At 54.3% G+C, this 24302-nt stretch overlaps 1 protein-coding gene across 5 annotated transcripts in view; it reads left to right on the top strand.

The window, feature by feature from the left end:
- The window catches only part of CD80 (CD80 molecule), a gene marked incomplete at its 5' end in the record, with an annotated part of 29839 nt that extends 20092 nt beyond the window's left edge, over positions 1-9747 (top strand). The window contains 3 exon segments of one of the 5 annotated variants that reach the window (XM_077479459.1): positions 14-4718; positions 4915-7898; positions 7946-9747. 5 annotated transcript variants of the gene reach the window in all.
- Between the last annotated feature and the right edge of the window lie 14555 nt (positions 9748-24302).

Here is a 24302-nt window from a genome sequence, read left to right as displayed (position 1 = left end):
TTTTCTCTGTCAGGTGTGACCATGTGATGTCATCCGCTGATCATGTGACCTCTGTGAGGTTATCTCCAATCTGAACCCGTTTTCCGGTTCCTCATTGGGCGATGCGGAACATCGGACCGCCCATTCCACCGACCAATCCACTACAGACACCTTCTGAATGTATCCAGCCTGTGACTCCGCCCAGAAATGTGACAAGTCCCCGGAGAACCTAAACATGATTTCTGAAGGCACTTTGATCCAGACGGGACTGACTGCTTCCTGAACTCCGTGTGTATTTATTATTCACCCCCCCCCCGGGGCAGATTGAGGAAAGTAATGAGTGATCACCGATCTCCTCTGTCCACACTGGGAGCTCAGGGATCCCTCCACCAGTCTCCACCTTCTGTATGGTACATCTGGCCACCGGAGGTGGGACTGGTGACCACAGTGACATGGTCATCCCCGGCTGCACCTCTCAGGGCGTCTGACCATAAAACTTCCATCGGCACACCTGGACCTCTTTAGGGGGCTTTAGAGAGACTCGGGACCATCTAGTGAGGGGTTCCTAGGCCAAAGCCTGACCTTCACAGGTGTGGTGGAGATCGTCTATTGGGACCATCACTGGCCACCTGCTGCTGCATTACCTACAGGAGGTGTGACAAACAGGCTGGGGTAATAAGAGGTGGGGATTTATGTGTCCCCCCCCAGGTAGGGACTGTTTGTCAGATGGGGGGGAGGGGGGTAAACTGGCTCATCCTCTGCAGGCCGGTGCTGGGCTTAGCTCCCCCGATGTGGCTCATCCTCTGCAGCCCAGTGCTGGGATACAGCTGTTAAGCCATATCTGAGGACCCATCTAAGCCCAACACGGATGCAGATATGGAGCAATTTTCGATATGCCATCTATGCCCAGCACCAGGCCAGATTGAGCCTTATCTGAGGACCAATTTAAAGTTGAGCACCAAGCTGCATTTGTTGAGCCATATCTGAGGTCCCATCTATGCCCAGCACCAGCTTGATAATGAGCCATATAAGCCCAGCACCAGGCTGCAGATGATGAGACATATCTGAGGTCCCCTCTAAGCCCAGCACCAGGCTGCAGATGATGAGACATATCTGAGGTCCCCTCTTAGCCCAGCACCAGGCTGCAGATGATGAGACATATCTGAAGTCTCCTCTTAGCCCAGCACCAGGCTGCAGATGATGAGACATATCTGAGATCCCCTCTAAGCCCAGCACCAGGCTGCAGATGATGAGCCATATCTGAGATCCCCTCTTAGCCCAGCACCAGGCTGCAGATGATGAGACATATCTGAGATCCCCTCTAAGCCCAGCACCAGGCTGCAGATGATGAGCCATATCTGAGATCCCCTCTTAGCCCAGCACCAGGCTGCAGATGATGAGACATATCTGAGATCCCCTCTAAGCCCAGCACCAGGCTGCAGATGATGAGACATATCTGAGGCCCCATCTTAGCCCAGCACCAGGCTGCAGATGATGAGACATATCTGAGGTCTCATCTAAACCCAGCACCAGGCTGCAGATGATGAGACATATCTGAGGTCCCCTCTTAGCCCAGCACCAGGCTGCAGATGATGAGACATATCTGAGGCCCCATTTAAGCCCAGCACCAGGCTGCAGATGATGAGACATATCTGAGGTCCCCTCTTAGCCCAGCACCAGGCTGCAGATGATGAGACATATCTGAGGTCTCCTCTAAGTCCAGCACCAGGCTGCAGATAATGAGACATATCTGAGGCCCCATCTTAGCCCAGCACCAGGCTGCAGATGATGAGACATATCTGAGGTCTCATCTAAACCCAGCACCAGGCTGCAGATGATGAGACATATCTGAGGTCCCCTCTTAGCCCAGCACCAGGCTGCAGATGATGAGACATATCTGAGGCCCCATTTAAGCCCAGCACCAGGCTGCAGATGATGAGACATATCTGAGGTCCCCTCTTAGCCCAGCACCAGGCTGCAGATGATGAGACATATCTGAGGCCCCATTTAAGCCCAGCACCAGGCTGCAGATGATGAGACATATCTGAGGTCCCCTCTTAGCCCAGCACCAGGCTGCAGATGATGAGACATATCTGAGGCCCCATTTAAGCCCAGCACCAGGCTGCAGATGATGAGACATATCTGAAATCCCCTCTTAGCCCAGTACCAGGCTGCAGATGATGAGACATATCTGAGGCCCCATTTAAGCCCAGCACCAGGCTGCAGATGATGAGACATATCTGAGATCCCCTCTAAGCCCAGCACCAGGCTGCAGATGATGAGACATATCTGAGGTCTCCTCTAAGCCCAGCACCAGGCTGCAGATGATGAGACATATCTGAGATCCCCTCTAAGCCCAGCACCAGGCTGCAGATGATGAGCCATATCTGAGATCCCCTCTTAGCCCAGCACCAGGCTGCAGATGATGAGACATATCTGAGATCCCCTCTAAGCCCAGCACCAGGCTGCAGATGATGAGCCATATCTGAGATCCCCTCTTAGCCCAGCACCAGGCTGCAGATGATGAGACATATCTGAGGTCTCCTCTAAGCCCAGCACCAGGCTGCAGATGATGAGACATATCTGAGGTCTCCTCTAAGCCCAGTACCAGGCTGCAGATGATGAGACATATCTGAGGTCCCATCTTAGCCCAGCACCAGGCTGCAGATGATGAGACATATCTGAGGTTCCCTCTTAGCCCAGCACCAGGCCGCAGATGATGAGCCATATCTGAGGTCTCCTCTAAGTCCAGCACCAGGCTGCAGATAATGAGACATATCTGAGGCCCCATCTTAGCCCAGCACCAGGCTGCAGATGATGAGACATATCTGAGGCCCCATTTAAGCCCAGCACCAGGCTGCAGATGACGAGACATATCTGAGGCCCCATTTAAGCCCAGCACCAGGCTGCAGATGATGAGACATATCTGAGATCCCCTCTTAGCCCAGTACCAGGCTGCAGATGATGAGACATATCTGAGGCCCCATTTAAGCCCAGCACCAGGCTGCAGATGATGAGACATATCTGAGATCCCCTCTAAGCCCAGCACCAGGCTGCAGATGATGAGACATATCTGAGGTCTCCTCTAAGCCCAGCACCAGGCTGCAGATGATGAGACATATCTGAGGTCCCCTCTTAGCCCAGCACCAGGCTGCAGATGATGAGACATATCTGAGGTCCCATCTTAGCCCAGCACCAGGCTGCAGATGATGAGACATATCTGAGGTCTCCTCTTAGCCCAGCACCAGGCTGCAGATGATGAGACATATCTGAGGTCCCCTCTTAGCCCAGCACCAGGCTGCAGATGATGAGACATATCTGAGGTCCTCTCTTAGCCCAGCACCAGGCTGCAGATGATGAGACATATCTGAGGTCTCCTCTAAGCCCAGCACCAGGCTGCAGATGATGAGACATATCTGAGGCCCCCTCTTAGCCCAGCACCAGGCTGCAGATGATGAGACATATCTGAGGTCCTCTCTTAGCCCAGCACCAGGCTGCAGATGATGAGACATATCTGAGGTCTCCTCTAAGCCCAGCACCAGGCTGCAGATAATGAGACATATCTGAGGCCCCCTCTTAGCCCAGCACCAGGCTGCAGATGATGAGACATATCTGAGGTCCCCTCTTAGCCCAGCACCAGGCTGCAGATGATGAGACATATCTGAGGCCCCCTGTTAGCCCAGCACCAGGCTGCAGATGATGAGACATATCTGAGGCCCCATTTAAGCCCAGCACCAGGCTGCAGATGATGAGACATATCTGAGATCCCCTCTTAGCCCAGCACCAGGCTGCAGATGATGAGACATATCTGAGGTCTCCTCTAAGCCCAGCACCAGGCTGCAGATGATGAGACATATCTGAGGTCCCCTCTTAGCCCAGCACCAGGCTGCAGATGATGAGACATATCTGAGATCCCCTCTTAGCCCAGCACCAGGCTGCAGATGATGAGACATATCTGAGGCCCATCTAAGCCCAGCACCAGGCTGCAGATAATGAGACATATCTGAGGCCCCATCTAAGCCCAGCACCAGGCTGCAGATAATGAGACATATCTGAGGTCCCCTCTAAGCCCAGCACCAGGCTGCAGATGATGAGACATATCTGAGATCCCCTCTTAGCCCAGCACCAGGCTGCAGATGATGAGACATATCTGAGGTCCCCTCTTAGCCCAGCACCAGGCTGCAGATGATGAGACATATCTGAGATCCCCTCTTAGCCCAGTACCAGGCTGCAGATGATGAGACATATCTGAGGCCCCATTTAAGCCCAGCACCAGGCTGCAGATGATGAGACATATCTGAGGTCCCCTCTTAGCCCAGCACCAGGCTGCAGATGAGACATATCTGAGGCCCCATTTAAGCCCAGCACCAGGCTGCAGATGATGAGACATATCTGAGGTCCCCTCTTAGCCCAGCACCAGGCTGCAGATGATGAGACATATCTGAGATCCCCTCTTAGCCCAGCACCAGGCTGCAGATGATGAGACATATCTGAGATCCCCTCTTAGTCCAGCACCAGGCTGCAGATGATGAGACATATCTGAGGCCCATCTAAGCCCAGCACCAGGCTGCAGATGATGAGACATATCTGAGGTCCCCTCTAAGCCCAGCACCAGGCTGCAGATGATGAGACATATCTGAGGTCCCCTCTTAGCCCAGCACCAGGCTGCAGATGATGAGACATATCTGAGGTCCCCTCTTAGCCCAGCACCAGGCTGCAGATGATGAGACATATCTGAGGTCCCCTCTTAGTCCAGCACCAGGCTGCAGATGATGAGACATATCTGAGGTCCCCTCTTAGCTCAGCACCAGGCTGCAGATGATGAGACATATCTGAGGTCCCCTCTTAGCCCAGCACCAGGCTGCAGATGATGAGACATATCCGAGGTCCCCTCTTAGCCCAGCACCAGGCTGCAGATGATGAGACATATCTGAGGTCCCCTCTTAGCCCAGCACCAGGCTGCAGATGATGAGACATATCTGAGGTCTCCTCTTAGCCCAGCACCAGGCTGCAGATGATGAGACATATCTGAGGTCCCCTCTAAGCCCAGCACCAGGCTGCAGATGATGAGACATATCTGAGGTCCCCTCTTAGCCCAGCACCAGGCTGCAGATGATGAGACATATCTGAGGTCCCCTCTTAGCCCAGCACCAGGCTGCAGATGATGAGACATATCTGAGGTCCCCTCTTAGCCCAGCACCAGGCTGCAGATGATGAGACATATCTGAGGTCCCCTCTTAGCCCAGCACCAGGCTGCAGATGATGAGACATATCTGAGGTCCCCTCTTAGCCCAGCACCAGGCTGCAGATGATGAGACATATCTGAGGTCTCCTCTTAGCCCAGCACCAGGCTGCAGATGATGAGACATATCTGAGGTCCCCTCTAAGCCCAGCACCAGGCTGCAGATGATGAGACATATCTGAGGTCCCCTCTTAGCCCAGCACCAGGCTGCAGATGATGAGACATATCTGAGGTCCCCTCTTAGCCCAGCACCAGGCTGCAGATGATGAGACATATCTGAGGTCCCCTCTTAGTCCAGCACCAGGCTGCAGATGATGAGACATATCTGAGGTCTCCTCTTAGCCCAGCACCAGGCTGCAGATGATGAGACATATCTGAGGTCCCCTCTTAGCCCAGCACCAGGCTGCAGATGATGAGACATATCTGAGGTCCCCTCTTAGCCCAGCACCAGGCTGCAGATGATGAGACATATCTGAGGTCCCCTCTTAGTCCAGCACCAGGCTGCAGATGATGAGACATATCTGAGGTCTCCTCTTAGCCCAGCACCAGGCTGCAGATGATGAGACATATCTGAGGTCCCCTCTTAGCCCAGCACCAGGCTGCAGATGATGAGACATATCTGAGGTCCCCTCTTAGCCCAGCACCAGGCTGCAGATGATGAGACATATCTGAGGTCCTCTCTTAGCCCAGCACCAGGCTGCAGATGATGAGACATATCTGAGATCCCCTCTAAGCCCAGCACCAGGCTGCAGATGATGAGACATATCTGAGGTCCCCTCTTAGCCCAGCACCAGGCTGCAGATGATGAGACATATCTGAGGTCCCCTCTTAGCCCAGCACCAGGCTGCAGATGATGAGACATATCTGAGATCCCCTCTAAGCCCAGCACCAGGCTGCAGATGATGAGACATATCTGAGGTCCCCTCTTAGCCCAGCACCAGGCTGCAGATGATGAGACATATCTGAGGTCCCATCTTAGCCCAGCACCAGGCTGCAGATGATGAGACATATCTGAGGTCTCCTCTTAGCCCAGCACCAGGCTGCAGATGATGAGACATATCTGAGGTCCCCTCTTAGCCCAGCACCAGGCTGCAGATGATGAGACATATCTGAGGTCCTCTCTTAGCCCAGCACCAGGCTGCAGATGATGAGACATATCTGAGGTCTCCTCTAAGCCCAGCACCAGGCTGCAGATGATGAGACATATCTGAGGCCCCCTCTTAGCCCAGCACCAGGCTGCAGATGATGAGACATATCTGAGGTCCTCTCTTAGCCCAGCACCAGGCTGCAGATGATGAGACATATCTGAGGTCTCCTCTAAGCCCAGCACCAGGCTGCAGATAATGAGACATATCTGAGGCCCCCTCTTAGCCCAGCACCAGGCTGCAGATGATGAGACATATCTGAGGTCCCCTCTTAGCCCAGCACCAGGCTGCAGATGATGAGACATATCTGAGGCCCCCTGTTAGCCCAGCACCAGGCTGCAGATGATGAGACATATCTGAGGCCCCATTTAAGCCCAGCACCAGGCTGCAGATGATGAGACATATCTGAGATCCCCTCTTAGCCCAGCACCAGGCTGCAGATGATGAGACATATCTGAGGTCTCCTCTAAGCCCAGCACCAGGCTGCAGATGATGAGACATATCTGAGGTCCCCTCTTAGCCCAGCACCAGGCTGCAGATGATGAGACATATCTGAGATCCCCTCTTAGCCCAGCACCAGGCTGCAGATGATGAGACATATCTGAGGCCCATCTAAGCCCAGCACCAGGCTGCAGATAATGAGACATATCTGAGGCCCCATCTAAGCCCAGCACCAGGCTGCAGATAATGAGACATATCTGAGGTCCCCTCTAAGCCCAGCACCAGGCTGCAGATGATGAGACATATCTGAGATCCCCTCTTAGCCCAGCACCAGGCTGCAGATGATGAGACATATCTGAGGTCCCCTCTTAGCCCAGCACCAGGCTGCAGATGATGAGACATATCTGAGATCCCCTCTTAGCCCAGTACCAGGCTGCAGATGATGAGACATATCTGAGGCCCCATTTAAGCCCAGCACCAGGCTGCAGATGATGAGACATATCTGAGGCCCCATTTAAGCCCAGCACCAGGCTGCAGATGACGAGACATATCTGAGGTCCCCTCTTAGCCCAGCACCAGGCTGCAGATGATGAGACATATCTGAGGTCCCCTCTTAGCCCAGCACCAGGCTGCAGATGAGACATATCTGAGGCCCCATTTAAGCCCAGCACCAGGCTGCAGATGATGAGACATATCTGAGGTCCCCTCTTAGCCCAGCACCAGGCTGCAGATGATGAGACATATCTGAGGTCCCCTCTTAGCCCAGCACCAGGCTGCAGATGATGAGACATATCTGAGATCCCCTCTTAGCCCAGCACCAGGCTGCAGATGATGAGACATATCTGAGATCCCCTCTTAGTCCAGCACCAGGCTGCAGATGATGAGACATATCTGAGGCCCATCTAAGCCCAGCACCAGGCTGCAGATGATGAGACATATCTGAGGTCCCCTCTAAGCCCAGCACCAGGCTGCAGATGATGAGACATATCTGAGGTCCCCTCTTAGCCCAGCACCAGGCTGCAGATGATGAGACATATCTGAGGTCCCCTCTTAGCCCAGCACCAGGCTGCAGATGATGAGACATATCTGAGGTCCCCTCAGTCCAGCACCAGGCTGCAGATGATGAGACATATCTGAGGTCCCCTCTTAGCTCAGCACCAGGCTGCAGATGATGAGACATATCTGAGGTCCCCTCTTAGCCCAGCACCAGGCTGCAGATGATGAGACATATCCGAGGTCCCCTCTTAGCCCAGCACCAGGCTGCAGATGATGAGACATATCTGAGGTCCCCTCTTAGCCCAGCACCAGGCTGCAGATGATGAGACATATCTGAGGTCTCCTCTTAGCCCAGCACCAGGCTGCAGATGATGAGACATATCTGAGGTCCCCTCTAAGCCCAGCACCAGGCTGCAGATGATGAGACATATCTGAGGTCCCCTCTTAGCCCAGCACCAGGCTGCAGATGATGAGACATATCTGAGGTCCCCTCTTAGCCCAGCACCAGGCTGCAGATGATGAGACATATCTGAGGTCCCCTCTTAGTCCAGCACCAGGCTGCAGATGATGAGACATATCTGAGGTCTCCTCTTAGCCCAGCACCAGGCTGCAGATGATGAGACATATCTGAGGTCCCCTCTTAGCCCAGCACCAGGCTGCAGATGATGAGACATATCTGAGGTCCCCTCTTAGCCCAGCACCAGGCTGCAGATGATGAGACATATCTGAGGTCCCCTCTTAGCCCAGCACCAGGCTGCAGATGATGAGACATATCTGAGGTCTCCTCTTAGCCCAGCACCAGGCTGCAGATGATGAGACATATCTGAGGTCCCCTCTAAGCCCAGCACCAGGCTGCAGATGATGAGACATATCTGAGGTCCCCTCTTAGCCCAGCACCAGGCTGCAGATGATGAGACATATCTGAGGTCCCCTCTTAGCCCAGCACCAGGCTGCAGATGATGAGACATATCTGAGGTCCCCTCTTAGTCCAGCACCAGGCTGCAGATGATGAGACATATCTGAGGTCTCCTCTTAGCCCAGCACCAGGCTGCAGATGATGAGACATATCTGAGGTCCCCTCTTAGCCCAGCACCAGGCTGCAGATGATGAGACATATCTGAGGTCCCCTCTTAGCCCAGCACCAGGCTGCAGATGATGAGACATATCTGAGGTCCCCTCTTAGTCCAGCACCAGGCTGCAGATGATGAGACATATCTGAGGTCTCCTCTTAGCCCAGCACCAGGCTGCAGATGATGAGACATATCTGAGGTCCCCTCTTAGCCCAGCACCAGGCTGCAGATGATGAGACATATCTGAGGTCCCCTCTTAGCCCAGCACCAGGCTGCAGATGATGAGACATATCTGAGGTCCTCTCTTAGCCCAGCACCAGGCTGCAGATGATGAGACATATCTGAGATCCCCTCTAAGCCCAGCACCAGGCTGCAGATGATGAGACATATCTGAGGTCCCCTCTTAGCCCAGCACCAGGCTGCAGATGATGAGACATATCTGAGGTCCCCTCTTAGCCCAGCACCAGGCTGCAGATGATGAGACATATCTGAGATCCCCTCTAAGCCCAGCACCAGGCTGCAGATGATGAGACATATCTGAGGTCCCCTCTTAGCCCAGCACCAGGCTGCAGATGATGAGACATATCTGAGGTCCCCTCTTAGCCCAGCACCAGGCTGCAGATGATGAGACATATCTGAGGTCCCCTCTTAGCCCAGCACCAGGCTGCAGATGATGAGACATATCTGAGGTCCCCTCTTAGCCCAGCACCAGGCTGCAGATGATGAGACATATCTGAGGTCCCCTCTTAGCCCAGCACCAGGCTGCAGATGATGAGACATATCTGAGGTCCCCTCTTAGCTCAGCACACTGTTATATTTATTGTGTCCAGTTGAGAACATTTTCTGTGGAATAAATTGTTACAATAAACTTTTATACCGACTGTTGTGTCCCCTCTGCGTTGTGGCGCTTCTGATTTCCCACGGTTGTCACTCTCGCCATATTCCATTTACAGGCCCTATAACCGGCTGCATGATCTCTGCATTTCAATAAAACTTTATTGTTCCAGAAAACATGAGCAAAAAGCCATTCTTGGGAGCCCCCCCCCCCCCCCCCCCCGCTGTGACCCGGGACGGGGCTCATTCATAGATTGTCTACAACAAGGGGGTCTCAAACTGGCGGCCCTCCAGCTGCTGTGAAACTACAAGTCCCATCATGCCTCTGCCTGTGGGAATCATGCTTGTAATGGTCAGCCTTGCAATGCTTCATGGGACTTGTAGTTTTGCAACAGCCGGGAGGGCCGCCAGTTTGGGACCCCCCTGGTCTACAATGTTGAAATGCGACGATCATCGGTGTGTGCGGCCGGTCATCTGCTGGGGTGGGGGGAGGGGGGGGGGACCACCCAACGCACAACACCCCATTACACCTGCAGTATTACAATGGTATAAACCCTGCGGGGGGGGGGGGGGGGCTTCATTGCGGAACCTCCCACTGAAAATACTCATTGCCTGGCTGTCATGTCCATCCAGCAGCCTCACTACTTGGAGGGCCCCGTTCACACCAGTCCCTCAGATGGATGGGAATGGCGGAGTGTTTTCATTGCATTACACATGAAGCCCAATACACAGACTGAAGTGCGCTCGGGCGTGCCGGCACCCACGCATTCCTCACACGCTTCAACGCATTTCTACTGATTTGCATCTGACAGAAACAGACAAGTGTAATGTGCATCCTGAGTAAAATAAGTATTTGACCCCCCTTGTTGGTGATCACAGAGGTCAGAGGTTTCTTGTAGGTGGTGATGAGGTTTCCACATCTCAGGAGGGATTTTCTCCTCTCTTCTCTACAGATCTTCTCTAAATCCTGAAGGTTTCTTGGCAACTCGAAGTTTCAGCTCCTCCTATAGGATGAAGGTCTGGAGACTGGCTCCAGTAGGGGCTCATGTGGTGCACAGATCAGTCCTGACAATGTAAGAAGGTTCTCCTAACGACAACTTGTTATGTGTATAGAAGACTCCTGTCCACAGAATCCCTTCCCTCCAATCCTCACCCTCATGGGGAAGAGCAAAGATCTGTCAGAGGAGGTCGGGGAGAAGATTGGAGACCTGCACAAGGCTGGAATGGGCTACAAGACCATCAGCAAGAAGCTCGGTGAGAGGAGACGAGTGCCGGAGAGATTATTCACAAATGGAAGAAATACAAAATAACCATCAATTGTCCTCAGTCTGGAGCTCCATGGAAGATTTCTCCTCATGGGGTGAGGATGGTCATGAGAAAAGTGAGGGATCCGCCCAGAACTACATGGGAGGAGCTTGTGAAGGATCTCAAGGCAGTTGGGACCACAGTCACCAAACCAACCATTAGTGACACAATACACCGCCATGGACTGAAATCCTGCAGCGTCCGCAATGTCCCCCTCCTCGGGAAGACACGTGTACAGGTCCCCCTCCTCGGGAAGACACGTGTACAGGTCCCCCTCCTCGGGAAGACACGTGTACAGGTCCCCCTCCTCGGGAAGACACATGTACAGGTCCCCCTCCTCGGGAAGACACGTGTACAGGTCCCCCTCCTCGGGAAGACACGTGTACAGGCCTCCCTCCTCGGGAAGACACATGTACAGGCCCCCCTCCTCAGGAAGACACGTGTACAGGCCTCCCTCCTCGGGAAGACACGTGTACAGGTCCCCCTCCTCAGGAAGACACATGTACAGGCCTCCCTCCTCAGGAAGACACATGTACAGGCCCCCCTCCTCGGGAAGACACGTGTACAGGTCCCCCTCCTCAGGAAGACACGTGTACAGGCCTCCCTCCTCGGGAAGACACGTGTACAGGTCCCCCTCCTCAGGAAGACACATGTACAGGCCTCCCTCCTCAGGAAGACACATGTACAGGCCCCCCTCCTCGGGAAGACACATGTACAGGCCTCCCTCCTCAGGAAGACACATGTACAGGTCCCCCTCCTCGGGAAGACACATGTACAGGCCCCCCTCCTCAGGAAGACACATGTACAGGCCCCCCTCCTCAGGAAGACACATGTACAGGTCCCCCTCCTCAGGAAGACACATGTACAGGTCCCCCTCCTCAGGAAGACACATGTACAGGTCCCCCTCCTCAGGAAGACACATGTACAGGTCCCCCTCCTCAGGAAGACACATGTACAGGTCCTCCTCCTCAGGGAGACAGGTGTACAGGTCCCTCTCCTCGGGAAGACACGTGTACAGGTCTCCCTCCTCAGGAAGACACGTGTACAGGTCCCCCTCCTCGGGAAGACACGTGTACAGGTCCCTCTCCTCGGGAAGACACGTGTACAGGTCCCTCTCCTCGGGAAGACACGTGTACAGGTCTCCCTCCTCGGGAAGACACGTGTACAGGTCTCCCTCCTCGGGAAGACACGTGTACAGGTCCCCCTCCTCAGGAAGACACGTGTACAGGTCCCCCTCCTCAGGAAGACACGTGTACAGGTCCCCCTCCTCAGGAAGACACATGTACAGGTCCCCCTCCTCGGGAAGACACATGTACAGGTCCCCCTACTCGGGAAGACACATGTACAGGTCCCCCTACTCGGGAAGACACATGTACAGGTCCCCCTCCTCGGGAAGACACATGTACAGGTCCCTCTCCTCGGGAAGACACATGTACAGGTCCCCCTCCTCGGGAAGACACGTGTACAGGTCCCCCTACTCAGGAAGACACGTGTACAGGTCCCCCTACTCAGGAAGACACATGTACAGGTCCCCCTACTCGGGAAGACACATGTACAGGTCCTCCTCCTCAGGAAGACACGTGTACAGGTCCCCCTCCTCGGGAAGACACATGTACAGGTCCCCCTCCTCGGGAAGACACATGTACAGGTCCCCGTCCTCGGGAAGACACATGTACAGGTCCCCCTCCTCAGGAAGACACATGTACAGGCCCCCCTCCTCAGGAAGACACATGTACAGGTCCTCCTCCTCAGGGAGACACATGTACAGGTCCCCCTCCTCAGGAAGACACATGTACAGGTCCCCCTACTCGGGAAGACACATGTACAGGTCCCCCTACTCGGGAAGACACATGTACAGGTCCCCCTCCTCGGGAAGACACATGTACAGGTCCCTCTCCTCGGGAAGACACGTGTACAGGTCCCCCTCCTCGGGAAGACACGTGTACAGGTCCCCCTACTCGGGAAGACACATGTACAGGTCCCCCTACTCGGGAAGACACATGTACAGGTCCCCCTCCTCGGGAAGACACATGTACAGGTCCCCCTCCTCGGGAAGACACATGTACAGGTCCCCCTCCTCGGGAAGACACATGTACAGGTCCCTCTCCTCGGGAAGACACATGTACAGGTCCCCCTACTCAGGAAGACACATGTACAGGTCCCCCTCCTCGGGAAGACACATGTACAGGTCCCTCTCCTCGGGAAGACACATGTACAGGTCCCCCTCCTCAGGAAGACACATGTACAGGTCCCCCTCCTCAGGAAGACACATGTACAGGTCCCCCTCCTCAGGGAGACACGTGTACAGGTCCCCCTCCTCAGGAAGACACATGTACAGGTCCCCCTCTCCAGGGAGACACGTGTACAGGTCCCCCTACTCGGGAAGACACATGTACAGGTCCCCCTCCTCGGGAAGACACATGTACAGGTCCCTCTCCTCGGGAAGACACATGTACAGGTCCCCCTCCTCGGGAAGACACGTGTACAGGTCCCCCTACTCAGGAAGACACATGTACAGGTCCCCCTACTCAGGAAGACACATGTACAGGTCCCCCTCCTCGGGAAGACACATGTACAGGTCCCTCTCCTCGGGAAGACACATGTACAGGTCCCCCTCCTCGGGAAGACACATGTACAGGTCCCCCTCCTCGGGAAGACACATGTACAGGTCCCCCTCCTCGGGAAGACACATGTACAGGTCCCCCTCCTCGGGAAGACACATGTACAGGCCCCCCTCCTCAGGAAGACACATGTACAGGCCCCCCTCCTCAGGAAGACACGTGTACAGGCCTCCCTCCTCGGGAAGACACGTGTACAGGCCCCCCTCCTCGGGAAGACACATGTACAGGCCTCCCTCCTCAGGAAGACACATGTACAGGTCCCCCTCCTCGGGAAGACACATGTACAGGCCCCCCTCCTCAGGAAGACACATGTACAGGCCCCCCTCCTCAGGAAGACACATGTACAGGTCCCCCTCCTCAGGAAGACACATGTACAGGCCCCCCTCCTCAGGAAGACACATGTACAGGTCCTCCTCCTCAGGGAGACACGTGTACAGGTCCCTCTCCTCGGGAAGACACGTGTACAGGTCTCCCTCCTCAGGAAGACACGTGTACAGGTCCCCCTCCTCGGGAAGACACGTGTACAGGTCCCTCTCCTCGGGAAGACACGTGTACAGGTCCCTCTCCTCGGGAAGACACGTGTACAGGTCTCCCTCCTCGGGAAGACACGTGTACAGGTCTCCCTCCTCGGGAAGACACGTGTACAGGTCCCCCTCCTCAGGAAGACACGTGTACAGGTCCCCCTCCTCAGGAAGACACGTGTACAGGTCCCCCTCCTCAGGAAGACACATGTACAGGTCCCCCTCCTCAGGAAGACACATGTACAGGTCCCCTCCTCAGGAAGACACATGTACAGGTCCCCTCCTCAGGAAGACACATGTACAGGTCCCCCTCCTCGGGAAGACACATGTACAGGTCCCCCTACTCGGGAAGACACATGTACAGGTCCCCCTACTCGGGAAGACACATGTACAGGTCCCCCTCCTCGGGAAGACACATGTACAGGTCCCTCTCCTCGGGAAGACACATGTACAGGTCCCCCTCCTCGGGAAGACACGTGTACAGGTCCCCCTACTCAGGAAGACACATGTACAGGTCCCCCTACTCGGGAAGACACATGTACAGGTCCTCCTCCTCAGGAAGACACGTGTACAGGTCCCCCTCCTCGGGAAGACACATGTACAGGTCCCCCTCCTCGGGAAGACACATGTACAGGTCCCCGTCCTCGGGAAGACACATGTACAGGTCCCCCTCCTCAGGAAGACACATGTACAGGCCCCCCTCCTCAGGAAGACACATGTACAGGTCCTCCTCCTCAGGGAGACACATGTACAGGTCCCCCTCCTCGGGAAGACACATGTACAGGTCCCCCTACTCGGGAAGACACATGTACAGGTCCCCCTACTCGGGAAGACACATGTACAGGTCCCCCTCCTCGGGAAGACACATGTACAGGTCCCTCTCCTCGGGAAGACACATGTACAGGTCCCCCTCCTCGGGAAGACACGTGTACAGGTCCCCCTACTCGGGAAGACACATGTACAGGTCCCCCTACTCGGGAAGACACATGTACAGGTCCCCCTCCTCGGGAAGACACATGTACAGGTCCCTCTCCTCGGGAAGACACATGTACAGGTCCCCCTCCTCGGGAAGACACATGTACAGGTCCCCCTCCTCGGGAAGACACATGTACAGGTCCCTCTCCTCGGGAAGACACATGTACAGGTCCCCCTACTCAGGAAGACACATGTACAGGTCCCCCTCCTCAGGAAGACACATGTACAGGTCCCCCTCCTCAGGAAGACACATGTACAGGTCCCCCTCCTCGGGAAGACACATGTACAGGTCCCCCTCCTCGGGAAGACACATGTACAGGTCCCTCTCCTCGGGAAGACACATGTACAGGTCCCCCTCCTCAGGAAGACACATGTACAGGTCCCCCTCCTCAGGAAGACACATGTACAGGTCCCCCTCCTCAGGGAGACACGTGTACAGGTCCCCCTCCTCAGGAAGACACATGTACAGGTCCCCCTCCTCAGGGAGACACGTGTACAGGTCCCCCTACTCGGGAAGACACATGTACAGGTCCCCCTCCTCGGGAAGACACATGTACAGGTCCCTCTCCTCGGGAAGACACATGTACAGGTCCCCCTCCTCGGGAAGACACGTGTACAGGTCCCCCTACTCAGGAAGACACATGTACAGGTCCCCCTACTCAGGAAGACACATGTACAGGTCCCCCTCCTCGGGAAGACACATGTACAGGTCCCTCTCCTCGGGAAGACACATGTACAGGTCCCCCTCCTCGGGAAGACACATGTACAGGTCCCCCTCCTCGGGAAGACACATGTACAGGTCCCCCTCCTCGGGAAGACACATGTACAGGTCCCCCTCCTCGGGAAGACACATGTACAGGTCCCTCTCCTCGGGAAGACACATGTACAGGTCCCCCTACTCAGGAAGACACATGTACAGGTCCCCCTCCTCGGGAAGACACATGTACAGGTCCCTCTCCTCGGGAAGACACATGTACAGGTCCCCCTCCTCAGGAAGACACATGTACAGGTCCCCCTCCTCGGGAAGACACATGTACAGGTCCCCCTCCTCGGGAAGACACATGTACAGGTCCCCCTCCTCGGGAAGACACATGTACAGGTCCCCCTCCTCGGGAAGACACATGTACAGGTCCCTCTCCTCGGGAAGACACATGTACAGGTCCCCCTACTCAGGAAGACACATGTACAGGTCCCCCTCCTCGGGAAGACACATGTACAGGTCCCTCTCCTCGGGAAGACACATGTACAGGTCCCCCTCCTCAGGAAGACACATGTACAGGTCCTCCTCCTCAGGAAGACACATGTACAGGTCCCCCTCCTCAGGAAGACACATGTACAGGTCCCCCTCCTCAGGAAGAGACATGTACAGGTCCCCCTCCTCAGGAAGACACATGTACAGGTCCCCCTCCTCAGGAAGACACATGTACAGGTCCCCCTCCTCAGGAAGACACATGGACAGGTCCCCCTCCTCAGGAAGACACATGTACAGGTCCCCCTCCTCAGGAAGAGACATGTACAGGTCCCCCTCCTCAGGAAGACACATGTACAGGTCCCCCTCCTCAGGAAGACACATGGACAGGTCCCTCTCCTCAGGAAGACACATGTACAGGTCCCCCTCCTCAGGAAGACACATGTACAGGTCCCCCTCCTCAGGAAGACACATGGACAGGTCCCTCTCCTCAGGAAGACACATGTACAGGTCCCCCTCCTCAGGAAGACAGATGTACAGGTCCCCCTCCTCAGGAAGACACATGGACAGGTCCCCCTCCTCAGGAAGACACATGTACAGGTCCCCCTCCTCAGGAAGACACATGTACAGGTCCCCCTCCTCAGGAAGACACATGTACAGGAACGTCTGACATTTGCCAATAAACATCTAAACCAGGCATGTCCAAAGTCCGGCCCGCGGGCCAATCGCGGCCCGCAGTCCGGTTTTGAACGGCCCGCCTGGTGTGCTGCGGGATCAGGGCTGTCAAATGAGCCGATCCCCGGCACTGTGAGAAGCTCCGTCGGCTTCAAATGTGAAAGTAAAGTGCAGAGGAGTGTGCTGTGCTCTCTGCTTCCCCCTACAGTGCAGTACCCGGCTGAATAAGGAAATGGAATGGAAAGGTACTGTACTACAAGCTAGATTCGTTTTAAAAAGGCTTTATTTATGTGTATGTGTGTGTGCATGTGTGTCTGTATGTATGTATGTGTGTACATGTGTGTCTGTATGTGTGTGTGTGTGCATGTGTGTCTGTATGTATGTATGTGTGTACATGTGTGTCTGTATGTGTGCATGTGTGTCTGTATGTATGTATGTGTGTACATGTGTGTCTGTATGTATGTATGTGTGTACATGTGTGTCTGTATGTATGTATGTGTGTACATGTGTGTCTGTATGTATGTGCGTGTATGTCTGTATGTATGTATGTGTGTGCATGTGTCTGTATGTGTGTGTGTGCATGTGTCTGTATGTATGTAAGTATATGAATGTGTCTGTATGTGTATGCATGTGTCTGTATGTGTGTATGTATGTGTGTATGTCTGTATGTATGTATGTGTGTGTGTGTGTGTGTGTGTGTGTGTGTGTGTATGTATGTCTGTATGTGCGTGTATGTCTGTATGTATGTATGTGTGTGCATGTGTCTGTATGTGTGTGTGTGCATGTGTCTGTATGTATGTAAGTATATGAATGTGTCTGTATGTGTATGCATGTGTCTGTATGTGTGTATGTCTGTGTGTATGTGTATGCATGTGTGTTACTTTTAATCCAGACCCCCCCCCCCCCCCCATTCTTGTACCATCAGAACTGCTTTTGTGGTGCTTGTGTGTGTGATAGCAGCCAGGATTGCTGCTCCTCTGAAAAGCAATCCATATACAGATCGCTTTTCAGAGGCATTTGAAAGGTGGTAAAGAGGCATTATGTTGCCTCCTCACCACCTGTTTTAAGCCCGTAAATGTAGCATCACTATACCGCAACTGTGCAGTCTACACAGTTGCGGGGTAGTTGCAGTGCAGGCCCATTCACCCTGAGCATACCTCCAGCTGCAGCCACAGCATGTGTACACCCCCAGCTGCTCCCTCTGCAGCTAAAGGGGGAGAAGTTGGGGGTGGTAAAAACAGCTTAACCATGTAGTTTTACTGCCCCTCCAATAAGCCCTTGGTTCACATCTGCATGGCTGCATGCTGTGTGTAGGGCAGCCCATGCATTTCAATGGGCTTCCATACCCACAAAAATGCAGGGAAAGAAGTCCCAGAGCTTTTTTTTTTTTTTTTATTGCGCTGCACCAAAAGCACCCCATGTTTCCAATGTGTGGGGTACCATTAAGACTTAACGGTACCCCCAAAGAACAGAGCATTCGTCTGTGTGTCGGGCAAACGAGCGCAACAAAGGCACGAGAATTTTTGTTGGGCCAGGTATGAGTGCTCGAATGACCGAATTTTAATGGTTCAAAGAATGTCAGGCAAAATGGTCGGCCCTCACACATGTTCACTTCATCGAATCTGGCCCTCTTTGAAAAAAGTTTGGACACCCCTGATCTAAACGCTTCAGAGAAGGATCGGGGGAGGAAGTTCTGTGGTCAGATGAGACCAAAATTCAGCTCTTTGGCATTAACTCGACTCGCCGTGTTTGGAGGAAGAAAAATGGTGACTATGACCCTAAGTACACCATCCCTACAGTCACACACGGAGGTGGGAACATGAACACCATCCCTACAGTCACACACGGAGGTGGGAACATGAACACCATCCCTACAGTCACACACGGAGGGGGTAACATGAACACCATCCCTACAGTCACACACGGAGGTGGGAACATGAACACCATCCCTACAGTCACACCCGGAGGTGGGAACATGAACACCATCCCTACAGTCACACCCGGAGGTGGGAACATGAACACCATCCCTACAGTCACACCCGGAGGTGGGAACATGAACACCATCCCTACAGTCACACCCGGAGGTGGGAACATGAACACCATCCCTACAGTCACACACGGAGGTGGGAACATGAACACCATCCCTACAGTCACACACGGAGGTGGGAACATGAACACCATCCCTACAGTCACACACGGAGGTGGGAACATGAACACCATCCCTACAGTCACACACGGAGGTGGGAACATGAACACCATCCCTACAGTCACACACGGAGGTGGGAACATGAACACCATCCCTACAGTCACACACGGAGGTGGGAACATGAACACCATCCCTACAGTCACACCCGGAGGTGGGAACATGAACACCATCCCTACAGTCACACACAGAGGTGGGAACATGAACACCATCCCTACACTCACACCCGGAGGTGGGAACATGAACACCATCCCTACAGTCACACACGGAGGTGGGAACATGAACACCATCCCTACAGTCACACACAGAGGTGGGAACATGAACACCATCCCTACAGTCACACCCGGAGGTGGGAACATGAACACCATCCCTACAGTCACACACGGAGGTGGGAACATGAACACCATCCCTACAGTCACACACAGAGGTGGGAACATGAACACCATCCCTACAGTCACACCCGGAGGTGGGAACATGAACACCATCCCTACAGTCACACACGGAGGTGGGAACATGAACACCATCCCTACAGTCACACACGGAGGTGGGAACATGAACACCATCCCTACAGTCACACACGGAGGTGGGAACATGAACACCATCCCTACAGTCACACACGGAGGTGGGAACATGAACACCATCCCTACAGTCACACACGGAGGTGGGAACATGAACACCATCCCTACAGTCACACACGGAGGTGGGAACATGAACACCATCCCTACAGTCACACCCGGAGGTGGGAACATGAACACCATCCCTACAGTCACACACAGAGGTGGGAACATGAACACCATCCCTACACTCACACCCGGAGGTGGGAACATGAACACCATCCCTACAGTCACACACGGAGGTGGGAACATGAACACCATCCCTACAGTCACACACAGAGGTGGGAACATGAACACCATCCCTACAGTCACACCCGGAGGTGGGAACATGAACACCATCCCTACAGTCACACACGGAGGTGGGAACATGAACACCATCCCTACAGTCACACACAGAGGTGGGAACATGAACACCATCCCTACAGTCACACCCGGAGGTGGGAACATGAACACCATCCCTACAGTCACACACGGAGGTGGGAACATGAACACCATCCCTACAGTCACACCCGGAGGTGGGAACATGAACACCATCCCTACAGTCACACCCGGAGGTGGGAACATGAACACCATCCCTACAGTCACACACAGAGGTGGGAACATGAACACCATCCCTACAGTCACACCCGGAGGGGGGAAACATGAACACCATCCCTACAGTCACACACGGAGGTGGGAACATGAACACCATCCCTACAGTCACACACGGAGGTGGGAACATGAACACCATCCCTACAGTCACACACGGAGGTGGGAACATGAACACCATCCCTACAGTCACACACGGAGGTGGGAACATGAACACCATCCCTACAGTCACACACGGAGGTGGGAACATGAACACCATCCCTACAGTCACACACGGAGGTGGGAACATGAACACCATCCCTACAGTCACACCCGGAGGGGGGAAACATGAACACCATCCCTACAGTCACACCCGGAGGTGGGAACATGAACACCATCCCTACAGTCACACACGGAGGTGGGAACATGAACACCATCCCTACACTCACACCCGGAGGTGGGAACATGAACACCATCCCTACAGTCACACACGGAGGTGGGAACATGAACACCATCCCTACAGTCACACACAGAGGTGGGAACATGAACACCATCCCTACAGTCACACCCGGAGGTGGGAACATGAACACCATCCCTACAGTCACACACGGAGGTGGGAACATGAACACCATCCCTACAGTCACACACAGAGGTGGGAACATGAACACCATCCCTACAGTCACACCCGGAGGTGGGAACATGAACACCATCCCTACAGTCACACACGGAGGTGGGAACATGAACACCATCCCTACAGTCACACACGGAGGTGGGAACATGAACACCATCCCTACAGTCACACACGGAGGTGGGAACATGAACACCATCCCTACAGTCACACACGGAGGTGGGAACATGAACACCATCCCTACAGTCACACACGGAGGTGGGAACATGAACACCATCCCTACAGTCACACACGGAGGTGGGAACATGAACACCATCCCTACAGTCACACCCGGAGGTGGGAACATGAACACCATCCCTACAGTCACACACAGAGGTGGGAACATGAACACCATCCCTACACTCACACCCGGAGGTGGGAACATGAACACCATCCCTACAGTCACACACGGAGGTGGGAACATGAACACCATCCCTACAGTCACACACAGAGGTGGGAACATGAACACCATCCCTACAGTCACACCCGGAGGTGGGAACATGAACACCATCCCTACAGTCACACACGGAGGTGGGAACATGAACACCATCCCTACAGTCACACACAGAGGTGGGAACATGAACACCATCCCTACAGTCACACCCGGAGGTGGGAACATGAACACCATCCCTACAGTCACACACGGAGGTGGGAACATGAACACCATCCCTACAGTCACACCCGGAGGTGGGAACATGAACACCATCCCTACAGTCACACCCGGAGGTGGGAACATGAACACCATCCCTACAGTCACACACAGAGGTGGGAACATGAACACCATCCCTACAGTCACACCCGGAGGGGGGAAACATGAACACCATCCCTACAGTCACACACGGAGGTGGGAACATGAACACCATCCCTACAGTCACACACGGAGGTGGGAACATGAACACCATCCCTACAGTCACACACGGAGGTGGGAACATGAACACCATCCCTACAGTCACACACGGAGGTGGGAACATGAACACCATCCCTACAGTCACACACGGAGGTGGGAACATGAACACCATCCCTACAGTCACACACGGAGGTGGGAACATGAACACCATCCCTACAGTCACACCCGGAGGGGGGAAACATGAACACCATCCCTACAGTCACACACGGAGGTGGGAACATGAACACCATCCCTACAGTCACACACGGAGGTGGGAACATGAACACCATCCCTACAGTCACACACGGAGGTGGGAACATGAACACCATCCCTACAGTCACACACAGAGGTGGGAACATGAACACCATCCCTACAGTCACACCCGGAGGGGGGAAACATGAACACCATCCCTACAGTCACACACGGAGGTGGGAACATGAACACCATCCCTACAGTCACACACGGAGGTGGGAACATGAACACCATCCCTACAGTCACACACGGAGGTGGGAACATGAACACCATCCCTACAGTCACACACGGAGGTGGGAACATGAACACCATCCCTACAGTCACACACGGAGGTGGGAACATGAACACCATCCCTACAGTCACACACGGAGGGGGAACATGAACACCATCCCTACAGTCACACACGGAGGGGGAACATGAACACCATCCCTACAATCACACACGGAGGTGGGAACATGAACACCCGGAGGTGGGAACATGAACACCATCCCTACAGTCACACCCGGAGGTGGGAACATGAACACCATCCCTACAGTCACACCCGGAGGTGGGAACATGAACACCATCCCTACAGTCACACACGGAGGTGGGAACATGAACACCATCCCTACAGTCACACACGGAGGTGGGAACATGAACACCATCCCTACAGTCACACACGGAGGTGGGAACATGAACACCATCCCTACAGTCACACACGGAGGTGGGAACATGAACACCATCCCTACAGTCACACACGGAGGTGGGAACATGAACACCATCCCTACAGTCACACACGGAGGTGGGAACATGAACACCATCCCTACAATCACACACGGAGGTGGGAACATGAACACCATCCCTACAGTCACACACGGAGGTGGGAACATGAACACCATCCCTACAGTCACACACGGAGGTGGGAACATGAACACCATCCCTACAGTCACACACGGAGGTGGGAACATGAACACCATCCCTACAGTCACACCCGGAGGTGGGAACATGAACACCATCCCTACAGTCACACACAGAGGTGGGAACATGAACACCATCCCTACACTCACACCCGGAGGTGGGAACATGAACACCATCCCTACAGTCACACACGGAGGTGGGAACATGAACACCATCCCTACAGTCACACACAGAGGTGGGAACATGAACACCATCCCTACAGTCACACCCGGAGGTGGGAACATGAACACCATCCCTACAGTCACACACGGAGGTGGGAACATGAACACCATCCCTACAGTCACACACAGAGGTGGGAACATGAACACCATCCCTACAGTCACACCCGGAGGTGGGAACATGAACACCATCCCTACAGTCACACACGGAGGTGGGAACATGAACACCATCCCTACAGTCACACACGGAGGTGGGAACATGAACACCATCCCTACAGTCACACACGGAGGTGGGAACATGAACACCATCCCTACAGTCACACACGGAGGTGGGAACATGAACACCATCCCTACAGTCACACACGGAGGTGGGAACATGAACACCATCCCTACAGTCACACACGGAGGTGGGAACATGAACACCATCCCTACAGTCACACCCGGAGGTGGGAACATGAACACCATCCCTACAGTCACACACAGAGGTGGGAACATGAACACCATCCCTACACTCACACCCGGAGGTGGGAACATGAACACCATCCCTACAGTCACACACGGAGGTGGGAACATGAACACCATCCCTACAGTCACACACAGAGGTGGGAACATGAACACCATCCCTACAGTCACACCCGGAGGTGGGAACATGAACACCATCCCTACAGTCACACACGGAGGTGGGAACATGAACACCATCCCTACAGTCACACACAGAGGTGGGAACATGAACACCATCCCTACAGTCACACCCGGAGGTGGGAACATGAACACCATCCCTACAGTCACACACGGAGGTGGGAACATGAACACCATCCCTACAGTCACACCCGGAGGTGGGAACATGAACACCATCCCTACAGTCACACCCGGAGGTGGGAACATGAACACCATCCCTACAGTCACACACAGAGGTGGGAACATGAACACCATCCCTACAGTCACACCCGGAGGGGGGAAACATGAACACCATCCCTACAGTCACACACGGAGGTGGGAACATGA

The sequence above is a fragment of the Lithobates pipiens genome, unplaced genomic scaffold (assembly GCF_037356315.1).
Source record: "Lithobates pipiens isolate NorthernLeopardFrog02 unplaced genomic scaffold, aLitPip1_a1.2 Scaffold_16, whole genome shotgun sequence".
Classification (NCBI taxonomy): Eukaryota; Metazoa; Chordata; class Amphibia; order Anura; family Ranidae; genus Lithobates; species Lithobates pipiens.
Note: the sequence above shows the minus strand (reverse complement) of the source record. Positions and strands in the feature narration are given on the sequence as shown.